This window comes from Pararge aegeria, chromosome 14 (assembly GCF_905163445.1).
Source record: "Pararge aegeria chromosome 14, ilParAegt1.1, whole genome shotgun sequence".
Lineage (NCBI taxonomy): Eukaryota > Metazoa > Arthropoda > Insecta > Lepidoptera > Nymphalidae > Pararge > Pararge aegeria.
In genome coordinates, this window is record NC_053193.1 from 11,525,222 (window position 1) to 11,540,377 (window position 15,156).

Below are 15,156 nucleotides of genomic sequence, written 5' to 3' on the forward strand. Positions count from 1 at the left end.
ACGAACAAACAAACACTCTTTATATGCGAATTAACGGGCTGTTTACATGTTAGAGATAATAACCGTTACTGTCGCGACGGATTAACTAGCTCTTCAGAGTATAAGAGTAGACACCACCAATTTCCTAACTCCGTACTGTAACTACTACCTACTGTGGTTTTTTCACATCCTATTTTTGTCCCTTAGGGTGCTTTCTGATCCGAGGCTGACACGAGGGTAAAAAACACCAATTTTCTAAATCGGGTCTTGTATTAACGTACTGAGAATGTATCTACAAAAAATACTTAATAGCTAATAATATTTGACTCGGCACGGGGATCAAACTTATGACCTCGTAATTCAGAGTTGAATATGCCAACCACTTTACCAACGAGGCAGTTTTTATATTAAACTTCAATACAAATGGTAAACCATTTTGTTTCAAACATTAAGTACTTCCAATTTATAGTGTACAATTTCTGATAAGTAAAATAAGTTCATACCGTATTAATGGATAGTTGTGTTAAGAGGAACTCTAGAAATAAAAGATTAAATTTAATCAAAACTATTAAGTATATCAATGCAACGTGTGTATGTATGTGAGTAAGACAGGAAAGTGTAGCAATTTGTGCGCTAGATTATTTTGTGCTTTAGGAAATTCCGTGCGTTCGAAACCGCGGGTAATTGGCTTCTATGAACAAACTTTAGCATCAAATAAGCTTAATACGACAACAAATCAATAAGCTGAACAACGAACCTTTTTGTTGTTGGTTGTGCTAGAATAAAATATATATAAAAAGCTAGCTTTGGGAGTAGATATGACAGATTTTTTGGTGTAAATCACGCTACATATTATTATGTTTGATGCCGAAATGTTGCCTTACAGTTATTATAACAAATTAGGCAAATACATATAAGGCGAATGATTTTTGTTATTGCAGTTATTGGTTATAAAACTACTATTATATGACACAATCTAGTGATTTTTCTCTACCAATTTAAAATAGTATCACATGAAGCAGTTTAAAAAATTTCAAAGAAATCAGAGAAAGAAAATATATTAATACGCATTAGTTTAGAACTTCCTCCTTTTCTGAAGTCAGGTAATAAAAATTACACAAACCAAACTTAACCTAAACGTTATGTCACTGACACACTTCCGGGGCATTTATTAATGGAACCAGTTTTATTTGTAACACGACGGTCAAGTTTAGTGTGCACTTTTGCATAATACTGTATACCTACTTTTTTTCGTTTAAAAAAGTAGGGCTGATAGAGAGAGCTATGCTATACCTGAGTCTATTTGAACTTTCGACGAAGTAGATCAATACATGATCTAATAAAGAGAGATGAGGTCCGCAGAAAATCCACAGTTACCGATATAGATTACAGAGTTGCAAACCTAAAGTGGCAATAGGTGGGCACATCAGAGAACTGTTGAATGCGATAAGGGTCCTAAAGTTCTTGAATGGCGACTCCATACCAGGAAACGCATTAGTGGAATATATCCAGCTCAGTGGTTCTACGATGTCAAAGAGACGTAGGCGGCACAAACTGAAACTTGTCGATATGAAGATATCGGTTTTACGGTTCAATACTTCAATCGTAGAATAGATGGTAACCTATTGTTCCATAATCGTAAAAACCCATATCAATAACGTTTTGTAAACAAATACTAGGGGTGTATTTACTATAGTGCATAGTATATTTTATTAAGTTTGGGACTTTGGGATCGCTAGGGGATTTCTTTTCAGTGCTTTCCCTGTCTGCAAGTAAGATAGCGGGGCTGGAAGTAACCGTGGTAAGTTGTTCCAAAAGTTATAACTATATAAGGAAAAGTGATAGCAATACAATTGAAGTGCACTGTTAAGGCTTCAGGTGTTGCGCCGCGACGGCAGCTATTTTAGTCACTTCAGCGACAATGGTTGTGAGTCTGTGTGAACATAGGTGTCAAAATGACACGTAAGTAAGTACTTTTGTGTTTAAACTATTTTCTAAATTTTAGTGAAATTGTTAAGGTTTATTATTGCATAGGTATGCCTATAATTTATTACTTTAGCTGGCCAGTATGTCAGCCTTCGTATATAAACGTTATTTGGGGCTAGAAGTTCCGCCCTGACGGAGTTGGTTGTTCCCGGAGTGTTCCCTTGACTGCAATAACTTACCTTCAATTGTATACCTAAAAATCTTAGACCATTTCTTTTTATTTTAAGGATGCGAAACTACAACTGTAAGTCAAAAAGAGATTTTACAACTCCGAGATATTGTTGCGTTACACTGACGATGCTTTCATCAAGGAAGTAAAAAGACTGGTTGTTTAGACCTTAAATTGTAAAACTAAGATTGCTGATGTCTTGAATTAAGATAAATAATTTCATCGGACACAGCACAAAAAATGCGTAGGCTAAGCAGAGGAATAATAAGATAAAAAAGAATGAAGACATTGCAAAGAACGGAAAAGGAAAAAAAAGATAAATAATTTGGGATAATTTGATTTTAAACCTGGGATAAACTACACCGACTCTGACAAGACGTAGCTTTTAAAATCTAGATTTTATAAAAAACCCATTAATTGAAAAAATGTTACTCTCAAAAAAGACATAAACACTTCGGGCTATACTGTTGAGCAAGAAATGATCACCTCAAAAAATAATGCTACCGATTTTGTCAAACTGTCAAGGTCAAAAAATATTATGGCGAAAAATATTAGAACAAATAATTCTTCCCCCTTTATATCCGAAGTCAAAAATGAAAAAGAACCATTAAAAGAGTTGAGAGATGTTAGTCAGCCTATAAATGGTATGGTATGTAATTATCTCTAAAATGTTTTTTTTTTTTTTAAATTTAACTAAAAATACGTTTTCTTTAAAGGTAAGGAACGTTTTGCTTATGCTACGTACAATATGCTTAAATTAGAAATACACGCAAAAAAATCTATGTAATGTTGACCAACTATCTATTGATGTTATCGCCGCGTAAGTTTAATGGAAAAATTATTGAGTTCTTAGTTACTTAATATGAATTCGGTTAAAAAGACTGCATCAACCTTATTTCATTTTGATCCGGAAGTTTTAGATAAAGTAAATAAAGTTTATGTGTCTTTGTTTGTGTTATGTGTTTTCTTTAATAGTTCTTTTGTTACATTGCACATCCTCAAATTGTTAGTTTTCGCTCGTAGAATTTTCCTTACATTATCTTTAAGGAAGGATAGTTTTCTGTTTGAAAGCCTTCTGAATGACCCGGTTTAACTGGTTCAATGATTTGAAAGAAAAACGTTACAACCGTTTTTCTGCCACCTGTTCGATTTTTAATATGTATAGAGTATAGACTGACGCTTGGGCTCTTGCATAGAAGATGCTTATATTTTCTCTAGATTTGAATATACTCGAAAACCAAAAGGCCATCTTTGCCATGCGTCTCAGAACCGCAGGGTTCTACCGCCATGCTTATTTCTGCCGCTTACCAATACTGTTGCAACACTGTGTTCCGGTCTAAATAGTGTGGTTGCCGGTGTATTCAAAGGTATACGAGGCTTAACACCTACATCTCAGAATTAATGAACACAGGGCAGCAGGTTCCAGGACATGTCCTTGCGGCCTTGCCAGACGTGCGAACTGTTGCTCTGTCTATAGGCATCGGGTTTCTACTAAGTTCTTAGTAACATCACGTGGGCAATTTGCTTGGCCCGTCAATTATATCATACCTATATTAAAGAACGGAATTATTTACTAAGCAGTGATGAGCCCAGTGGGGGCCCGAGTTCAAATCCCAGCACGCACCTCTAACCTATTTAAGTTGTGTGCGTTTTACACAAATGAAATATCACTTGCTTCAACGGTGGAGGAAAACATCGTGAGGAAACCTGCATGCAATGTTCTCAAAGGTGTCCAGTGGTGGACCGGTAATGGGTTGCTAAGACGATGATTATATAAAGTTACCACCCCTCTTTCCGCGGGTGTCGTATGAGGCGACTAGGTTAATATAACGAAGAATCGTCCTCTGTTCTACTAATACCATGATGGGAGACCCGCCTGCCCAGCTTGGTGATTATGGATAAAGCCGCGCGAGAGAGGAGAGGAGAGAGGGAGAAGGGAGAGGCCTTTGATCCAGCAGTAGACTGCATTAAGCTATTCATATTATAAATAAACGAGGAAGATAAACATAAATTAGTTCGTGAGCAAACTCAATGTAATATGCCTAGCACTCTTTATATATATATTTCTTGTGTGCGTGTGTATGTCTTTGAACTTCTCCTAGACGGCTGGACCGATTTGAATGAATTTTTTGGTAAACGTTTGGGTGGCACCCTGGATGGTTTAGATTCACAAATTAGCCCGACAGATGGCGCTGGGGTCCGCTAGTTATATATATATTTCTTGTGTGCGTATGTATGTCACTGAACTCCTCCTAAACGGCTGGACCGCTTTGAATGAATTTTTTTGGTATACGTTTGGGTGGCACCCTGGATGATTTAGATTCACAAATTAGTCCGACAGATGGCGCTGGGGTCCGCTAGGTATTATATATAGTTAAACTTACTCGTTCTACCCATGTGATTAGAGAGTTTTCCAATTGAATGAGCGCCATTATGCAGTTTTGATATGTTTGACAGTTGTTCGACGATTACGTCTCTTGTAGGTCACTGGGCCTGGACTGGAAAATCCGATATGGCGGGGGAACTTACGTATGTGAACCCGTTTATTATTTGGCCCTTAAGTTAGATAACGTGAAAATATTCGTCGCTATGATCAGCCACATTTTTTTTTATTCTACTACATGTTATCCCTTGACTGCAATAAGTGATGATGCAGTCTAAGTTGGTAAGCGGTTAACCTGCAAGGGGTACGGCAGTGCATCCCCTCCTCGCTCTCGGGAGCCCCAACAACCGGTTGGGGTGGTTGGTAGATGTCCGGGAGTTTTACATGGGTTCCCCGGGCGTCTAACAAAGCTAACAAGAGGGACATGCCGTTTTGGTTTTATTTTGGGTATACCCCCTAAAGGGGGTATGTGGGACTAAAAGGGGGTAGGGGTATATGGGCAGGACGGAGGTCATGTGGGGAGTCCCACATAACCTCCGTCCTGCCCATAGTTAGGGCAATAAAGCTTTTTAAAATAAAAAAGGGGTATAGCAGTTACATTAAACTATATCCCTAATCGGTTTCCACGCGTTACTTATATTGTTAAGGCTACCCCAAATATTAGGGCAATGCCAAAGACGGACATATTTATTCTGGGCGGTTGTCTCAAGGGATTTCATTAACAATTTACAAAAAATATGTACTTTACCTGTGCGTGTGTTATAATAGTCATCTACTGGACTAAAGGCTTCTCCCAAAGGCAGGGTTTGCCAATAATCACCACGCATAGCACACGGGTTAGTGATAGCAGTAGTAGAAAAGAGGACGCTGCTGCCCGTCTTCAGGTATTTCCTTTGGTCGCCACGTACGACACCCGCTGGAAGAGGGGTGGTGAAAACTGTATACTGATCTGCCGTCATCATCATATACTGCGAACCAAATGTCATCAGACCATTTCAAACATATTAGTTTAAAAAAACTGATCAACTCGCTTAAAATACTAAATGTAACTAAAAAGATAAAGGATAAATTATTGGTACCAACAAAATTCATATCACTGTAAAAATGTGGGGCGTTAGCAATTGTCAAAAAAAAAATTGCGACTACTAATTATTTTGATGGAAAATATGGGTGAACCTCGATAAACTAAATACGTCTGCATGACACTTTCGAGTGTACAGGCGTGAGTATATGTTATGTGTGATTCTGATTGCGTAAAAAATGCATATTTCTACGATAACAGCAATCGCGGTTGATTTGCTGTAATATTTTGAAGAGTTCCGTTATCTGTCTCAGAAACTCTTCTGATGTATGTGAAATTTAAATGGGACCGTTTCGGAATAAACCCTTTCAAACCGAAAAAAAAGTTGCTATTCCGTCTGTAAATGACGGAGTTATTCCCGAGTATAACTGTTAAAAACCCATCAACCTGCACTTTAGAATCGTAGAGGGAACATGAAAGAAGAAGCCTGTCCTCAATAGTGGTATATTAATCGGCTTATAATGATTATAACTGCCTCGTTGGTCAAGTGGTTAGCACGGTAATCCACGGACCACGAGGTCCAGTGGTCCGTGAAAATATTTAAAGGCGATGTGTTTTTCTGCTTATAAATTTACAGTACCAGTCTGAAGTAAGGAAAATGGCTGTGTGCCTTGAAGAGCAAGTTATGCCATCGATTTATTGGTACTAACTTGTGAAAATAGTCGTTAAAGGCCACCAACCATCATTTTGGCAGCTTGGTGGGTCTATGTAGTCTATCTTCATTACTTCTTCATCAGTACTTGTGAAAAACACTTATTCTATAACACAGCTTGCTGCTTGTGTCTGAAGATAAGTCTTTCGGTAAATAACATTGACAAAGATTATAATATTACATCATTGTGACATAACGCGGACAGATGGTTTAAAATAATACGTACATACGTAGCTACCAAACTATTGATTTAATACCAATTTAGCCTAGTACTTAGTATAGGCACACTCTATTATAAGAGTGATGGATTTAGAGTCAAGCCCTCCACACTGACCCCAAGCTGTTTGCATATTATGTATAATGTATAATAAGGTTATAACTGAAATGACACCAGCAATTACATAACTTCTTATATACATAAATACTTATAATATAAAGATACACTCATACTCTGAAAAACATTTATGTTCTTCACACAAACATTATCCAGTTGTGGGAATCGAACCAACGGCCTTGGACTCAGAAAGCAGGGTGGCTGCCCACTGCCAGCCAGCGGTCAAAATGATCACAAAGGGATCAGTATAACTTTTCCTTGTACCCGACACTCAAAAGTTCACCAAAGGGGCCACTGACCTAACATATAACAATAGACCATTGAACGGTTATCATCAAAATATACAATAAATTCCTAACTATCAGATTTATACCTATTTCACAAAACAAGCCAAGTAATTTACTGATGATGTTATAAATTGGGTATAATTTCATTTAAATAAAAATCCCGTCAATCGTTTATTCGGAGAGACTAAAATAAAAATAAAATAGTGTGAGTAAAATTCCACTCTTATAATATTGTCGTGTGGAACCACTTAATATGTAACCTTAGTGTGAAATTGGCACGTTATCGAATATCGAAACACAGCTACTTTTTTGCTTTTTCGGAAGGACACTTGCCGATAACCTCCTAAGGGGTTGCTACGGCGTCACCGGGGGAGTGGGGCGAGCGCGAAAGCTCGCCATGAGAAGAGCCCCAGGGCTCGACGACATCGGGGGGAGTATGGGAGACGTCGACCCGAGGGTGCCTCCTGCGAGGACTCGGACCTCGGCTCGGTTCGACGTTAATCTGACTGTTGGTGGACTTTTGGACTAATCATTGTTTAGTCCGAACGCCCCCGTGACCGTGGTAAGGATCCACGTCCGGATGACGTCAGAAATCGGGGCCCTCGTCTTCGCCGGCGAAGACGCTGTGAATGTTGCGTGTGTGTGTGTTGTTGGGACACGTTGTCGGTAGTTATTTTGTCGTCAGGGTCGTCAAGGACATGCTTCGGACGTCGCCGCTTTGGTTCGACGTCGGGGACGGGGGTATAAGTGGACGCCTCGACCACTAGGGGGTTGGGGTGTCGGACTGCATTTTCAAAGTAGGTCTTTGATAATGTTTTCATGTACTGGGCTATGGTGGGAAGATCGAGGTCTCGGTGGAGATCTACGTTGCGCATGTACCACGGACTGTCCGTGGTCATACGCATAAATTTGTTCTGCAGGACTTGAAAGCTCCTGTAGGAGCTGTGAGGGCGATGGGCGAATACGACGCTGGCGTATGTCATAATGGGACGTATGCACGTTTTATACAAGGTTACCTTGTGACGGAGGGATAATTTGCTTTTGCGGCAAATCATCGGATAGAGACGACCCATCACATACGCAGCCTTGTTGCGGGCCTTGCGAATGTGTGCGGTGAAGCTCATTCTATGATCGAACGTTACTCCCAGGTATTTGGCCTTGTCTTGCCAGGGTATGGGACGCCCGTAGAGGGTGACCTCTGCGGGGTTTACCGTGAAGCGGCCTCTCGGTTTGCCCGTGAAGAGCACCGCTGCGCTCTTCTCGGGGTTAACCTCGATCCTCCAGAGGCGGAACCACTTGCCCAGCAGGTGGAGCGCCTTTTGGAGTCGACTTGCAATGTTGCTCTTTTTGGGATCGGTCGCAAAGAGAGCGGTATCGTCGGCGAATTGGGCCAGTTTGACCGTCGCCGGTAGGTCTCGGGGAATGTCGCTCGTGAAGAGCGCGTATAGAAGTGGGGAGAGCGCGGAGCCCTGAGGGACTCCCGCTCGTATGGGTCTAGGGGAAGAGAGCGTACCGTCTAGACGATAGCGAAATGTGCGATCGGTGAGATACGCTCGCAGCAAACGAACGAGACTAGCTGGCACGCCCAGATGGTGCAGCTTGTACAACAAGCCGGCGTGCCAGACCCTGTCGAAGGCCTTGGCAATGTCTAAGAACACGGCCCCAGTGGGGCTCATGTGTCTGTATCGATTGAATCCTGCCAGTATGTGCTCCGTGAGGCGGTGCGCTTGGTGGACGCAAGAGTGCTTGGCTCGAAAGCCGAATTGCTCGTCGTTAAGGAGGTTTTTCTCCTCTACGACTGCCTTCAGTCTGTGTAATATTACCCTCTCATACACCTTTGCTAAGGTGTTGAGGAGGCTTATAGGGCGATAACTGGAGGGAAGGTCGCGGGGTTTGCCCGACTTGTGGATACCTATGACTGTTGCTTCCTTCCACTGGTTGGGGAAGTAGCAGTTTGCCAAGAATACATTAAAAATTACCACAAGTAGGTTGATAATTTGTCCTGGGAGTAACTTTAGGGTTTTATTGGTAATGCCGTCGGGGCCTGGGGCTTTCTTAGAGTGGAAACCCTTGATAATAGTATGAACTTCATCGCAGGTCGTCGGGGCGAGAGGTTCACCATCGGGAGGGGTCGAGAGGATTGTTGCGAGTTCGCTTTCGACTCGCAAGACGTGGGGCCTATCAATGGATACGGTGCTCGGAGAGCATTGGGATTCGAGGCAGTCAGCCATGCATTCAGCCTTATCGATATCTTCAAAGGCGGGCGGAAGGTCGGGGCGTGCTAACGGTGGGAGGGCGGGAGCGCGGGTCATTTTGAGAGCCTTCGCCAGTTTGTAGAACGCACTACGCGATGGCGAGAGCTCCCCCAAGAACCTGTCCCATTGTCCGTGTCGGAGTGCGGTAATGATAGACACTACCTTCCTCTGGGCTCTCCAGAGTTCTAACCGATTCTGTCGTGTCGGATATTTGTCATGCCCTATTCTTGTTTGTGATTAGCTCTCGCGCGTCCTCCGTGAGTACCATGCGGTAAAATCCGCACGGCATCTCGCGGGAGCATTCGCTCGTAGCGTCACAAACGTGGTTGGTCAGGTGCAGTGAGGCTGCCTGGGCTTGCTCTAATGTCTCTACGACGTCAGGAATTTTAGAGAGGTGCACAGAGTCCTTCGCTTCGAGTAGCCCGGAGAGCTTCTTGAAGTCGATGACTTTACGGGTCGGGAGGATCGCGGGGCCTACGGGGCCTAGCTGTAGTTTGACAGGTCTGTGATCCGAATATAGCTCGGATAGCACTTCCACAGAGTTCACCTGAAGGGTGATATTCTTGAGGAGCGCTATGTCGAGTATGTCCGGTCGGTCGATCGAACTATCCGACATCGGGAAGCGAGTCGGCGAGTCTGGGGCAACTACGATAAAGTTGAGGTCGGGTCGTCTGACAAGTATGTTAAGTTGTCGTCCGTGCGCGTTAGTGGAGCGGGACCAGTCGGTGTGCTTAGCGTTGAAGTCGCCAGCCAAAATGACAGAGTCACCTAAGGAGAGGAGAGCGAGTAAGTCACTCTCTAAAAAGGTTTTGTTCGGTGAGAGATAAACGGATGCTAGTATGATTGACGGATGGCCGGTCATACCCACCTGACATACGGAGGCTTCCATGTTGGTAAGCTGTGGAGGATCGAGAGGAGTGCAGTGAAGAGCCCTTCTGTAATAGATCGCGGTACCACCCAACCGGTTGGTGGTCCGATCATTTCTAATTAAGTTATAATTTCCAACTTTGGGATCGCTTCTACTAGGTTTTAAGAAGGTCTCTTGCACTAGGAAGATATCGATTTGTTGTGCACATATAAATTCACGGATTTGATGCATTTGATCGATAATGCCGTTTGCATTAAAGAAGCTGACTGCCAGGGAGTGTGGTTTTACCCTACCTTTATATGTACTACCCATTAACGGATTGCTTTTTGGATAGTCCCGATGGTTGTTAGGAGGCTAGAGTGCTCACGCATAGCCTGGTTGAGGGAGACCTTTGCCTTTGCAAAGAATACTTTTACCTCGTTCATGTCAACCGCAGACACGAGGTACTGGATGAAGTCCAGGGGGTCCATATCCGGAGATAGGTGCATGGGCGAGGGCGCTGAGGCCGGGTGGGCCGCTGCCGGTGCGGTGGCCTGAGGGGCTACCGGCACCGGTGCGGGGGCGGGGGCGGAGGCGCTAGGCGCTCCGTTAAGGGGCTTGGCCCATGCGCTGGTAGCGGGTACCGGCGCTGGGACGAAGCGTTGGGCGGGCTGTGCTGCGGGTCTCCGAGCCGGCGGCGGACCCCTGCGCCGTGTAAACTGCGGCGCCTTTGGGCATCCGCGATAATTCGCGGGGTGCCCTTGGGTGTAGCAGAGTACACAGCTCGGTGGTTCGTCGACGGTCGGGTCCCGTCGGGAGCAATCGGCGGTGCCGTGGTCGCCCAGGCACTTGACGCACCTAGGGCGGGCGAAACAATTCCTTGCGGAATGGCCGTACAGTTGGCATCGGTGGCACTGGCCGACCTTGCCTCTGTTATGGGGCTTCTCGATAGTGAGTCCTGAAACGAAACACAGCTAGAGAATACTTAAGCCTAAGTACAAGATTCGCTCGCTTGCAATCGAGGAGTCGTTTTCGAGTTTGGAAATACTGGAACATCGGAGTAACATCGATCTCTCTCTTTATCTCGGACTTTTAATAGAACGTTGATGACACAAAAATTGGAAATACAGATTATTTTTGAAATTAGGTCCATACTACTTTTACGATACAGAGTTTTTATTCGATTCCTCGATTGCTCATGAGCAAATCGTGTACCAAGGCTACAGTACCTTTACAATAAACTCATAGTTCAACATGCTATCTAATCTCTGGACATTCGTTACCGAAGAATCCCGAGCTAATGATGCCTTTACAACGCACAATTGCAGTCACTTTGCTGATGTGCGTTGTGGAGTCCGTTTAGGTATTATTTGAATTTTGGAAGAGTGTAGTTATGAGTACAAAGAATCACAAAATTATACATTACACCATAGCAAAATAACCTTGGTGTTAAGCGTTTATCATTTGCTTTAGCAAAGTAACATCTCCTTCTATCGTATACAGGAACATACACCGTTAGATGGATCCTAAATTCTAATACTGATAATTGTATTAAGGTCAAGTCATATACACAGATTTCTTCTCTAATTATTATTGCAATTTCTATTCCACTTTTTAATTGCCCTTCAAATTTTCTCAGGCGTAATAGTAATTCGATTCTCGAAAACGACTGTACGATTTCAATGAAAAATGTCATTCTAAGGGTAAAAACAAACGGGATGGGTGCCCCATGTTGGTTATGCAAATGACCAAATATTGTTTGAATTTATGTGTATAATGGAATGAACCCTCTTGGACAACGAAAGGAAAACCACTCATTAAAATGCTGCGGATACTTAATAAAAGAAAATAAACATGACGGAATGCCATGTTGTGTTTTGACGACCTCTCGGCCTAAGTTCTCGGATTGATTTCCGACTGGGTCCAGTTTGAGGACATAAATTAAACACGATTTAGGTTTTATTTTCGGTTGCCAACCAGTCCGGAAAACTACTTTCGGAATGCGGAGAGCGAACCTAGGATCTCGTGATCAGCTAAAAACGCGGCAGTTAGTAAATAATTTAGGTTTTATAATCATCTATACCTAATGAAATGACGGATTTATATTACGGCAATAATTTGAAATTCGTAAAATATCGAATGAAAATCCCTATCCTACTAATGTTATAAATGTGACTGTAAGTTTGTTTGTTACGCTTTCACGCAAAAACTACTAAACCCATCATCACGAAACTTTGTACACATATTCCTGAAGGTATTAGAAGTAATAGAGGATGCTTTTTATCCCGAAATTAAGCTCAGTTCTCTCGGGAGAGGGGATGAAAGTGTTTGACGATTTTACACCAGGCTTAGCAATCCTAAATACATAAAGTGCTTCCACATTTATGAGGCACATATCTATCGAAAAACAAAAACAAAAGCAGGTGAAGTCGCGGGCAACAGCTAGTACCTAATAATTAAAGGCCGATTGGGCAGCGACCCTGCTTCTGGATGAAGGTTGTGGGTTCAATTCCCACAGTGTAATATATATTTGAGTGATGAATATGATTTTTTTATCAGTGTCGGGTGTTTATCTGTATATAATAAGTATTTATGTATATTATACCCTATATATTAGTACCCATAGCACCAAGTTTTGTTCTGTTTTTGTATAGAAAACTTTTTTTTGATTTCTGGCTGTTTTATTATTAAATTTATAAAGAATCATTAAATAATGTAGTTATACAGTCTCCAAAAAGCGACTGGTTGTAGTGCAAACTATCCTAGCTGCCGAACTATTGCTACTAGCAAATTAGAATAACACGATCGATAATATGCTTAATGTATTATTTTAGCTTTACTAATTAATTCTAGGAAAGAGTGTTCGTAAACACATTATATTTTACAATTAAATATGTATGTTAGGATAAATAACCATAAATATTGATAGAAGCAGTAGGGTTGTCACTTTACTTTTTTATTATCCAAATAATTGAAGTTTAATGCACCATATATAATAAAATAGAATCCTGGATCAGACCAGGAAGAATCATAAATCTAAAGTTCTAAAGTTCTGGGATTGAGCCCGCGAACTTCTTTGTTTATTTAGTCTTAACTATGAATATTAAGCTTAATTTGCTATAACCCGTCAAAAGTAGGAGAATCTGTATGGAGTCATTTATAATTTCTTAAACTTTACACTCCGCATGAGTAAGTTCGATGCCCTCCAAAACGTTAGACGTGCGCCTCTAACGTTTCGGAGCTACGTGCGTCTTTGATTTGAGCAATTAAATATCACTTGCTTTAACGCTGCAGGAAAACGTCGTGAGTACATAAAAGTTCTAAAGGGCGTGTGAACACAACCAATCCGCACTTGACCAGCGTGGCGGTCGAGACCTAAATCCTTCTCATTCTTACAGGAAACCCGTGCCCTAAAGTGGGCCGGTTATGATGATGGTGCCACCAGCAGAATTTTGATAGGTTATATTTCGGAATCCGGACTTTCAATGAGATATTGTCGATACTATAATAATTCTCGTCAGTCCAGCTTTTCATTTTTGAAAAAAGAAAGGAAAACGGTGGACGTGTATGTAAGGTAATATATTCAGAACCCTTTTGAATAAAATAAATATTTTGGCGCATATTACAAACCTTGTGGGGAATACCACTAACATTGTTTAAACAAGGTATTTATTTTGGAAGCCGGATTCAAACAACTAAGAGTTTCGATGCTGTTTGTTCTTAAACACTTACTGAAGTATCGATTTTTGAAAAACTCTTTTAATATGCCCTTCCTCAGTTTAGCAAAAAAGATATTTTATTTTCAACCCTTTAAATGCACCTTTATAAGCTCGTAGTCTCATGTTTCTAAGAGTAAGTACTTACCTACTCTTGGAACAAAAAGGCATATTCGCTGGCCACAGGTGGGTGTATCAACTATCAACACTCTTTTGTATCTCGTATAATTTGTATTCATTTATTTTGGTACTTACTACTATTAAATATTAAAATTTACAGGCTTACTTAGTTCCTATCGTTCTACAGTGTAGCAGTATGTTTTTCCCACAGCTGGTTTTATTGTTTTAATTAACACCTAAGGTAATCGTTGCAGATAGGCACCGAGGACAAACCTCTGCGGTTTTTTCGGTGCTTTTATACTAACCATTTTAATGTAATTGTTTTATTTGATAAAAAAAAAAAAAAAAACAATTTGCGATGTTGGCAAACACTGCAAATTGTGACCGTGTAAAACCATCCAAGTTTAGTGGAATATGTGGGCACCGAATGGCTAGGAGGTATGTACATAGACTGTTAAACATATAATAATATACTAACTTATGTTATAAAAAAAAAATCGTATGCATGAAGAGGAATAAATATTTAATCGCAAGGAAAATAAAAAAATTATGTTCATTTTTAAAGAAACCTAAACTCAGCTACTTTAAAGGTTTCAAACCCTGATTTAATAACAAAGATCTTATATTAAATAAAAAGGAGTATTCGGTGGACACCGGGTGTTGATTATAAAGTGGCCTTCCAACACTGCAAATTGTGACCGTGTAAACCACCAAAGTTGTTTAAGATGGATATGTGGCTACCTAATGGCTATCTAGGTATGTACATAGGCTGTTAAACACCTTGTACCCTCCTGTACTCATGTGAAAATAAATAGAAACCGCACAAGTTTGTAGATAGGAAAATAAAATTAAACATGAAAATGCGTCCTTTTTCTACAAGGAATTTCTTACGGCAACCTTTGTTATGAGGAGGCTCCTCATTAAATTATATTTCCAAATAGGAATAACAGAAACGGCATAAAGAAATACCGGAATCAATAATTGGTTTAGGTATATTAGATAGGTACATCATATATACCATGGTATGTAAAAGAAATGAATCAAACAAATTGAAGTATTTTTTTTCCATAAATATTTTCTGCCTGTCGTAATCGTGTCGTATTGACCTTGTTAAATACTGCGAAATCGTTAGCACTTATGTCTGTAGATATTGATTTTCTCACAAATCGTCGTGTCCTGTTTAAGATAAATAAGAGTTATTTTGGGAAGTCATTAGAATCTACAAACTAAATAAATAATATTGCAGTAGCCACTGTACAAAGGTAGAAAGGTATAGATTTATTATATATTTAAAGAATATAGCTGTTTCCACGCAAAAAGAGCACTGGGCATCCCATTCTGGGTTTG

At 41.0% G+C, this 15,156-nt stretch overlaps 1 protein-coding gene across 2 annotated transcripts in view; it reads right to left on the reverse strand.

Annotated features, from left to right (window-relative positions):
- LOC120629127 (putative inorganic phosphate cotransporter) overlaps positions 1 to 15,156 on the reverse strand; it is a 71,706-nt gene that overhangs the window by 40,423 nt on the left and 16,127 nt on the right. The window lies entirely within an intron of this gene.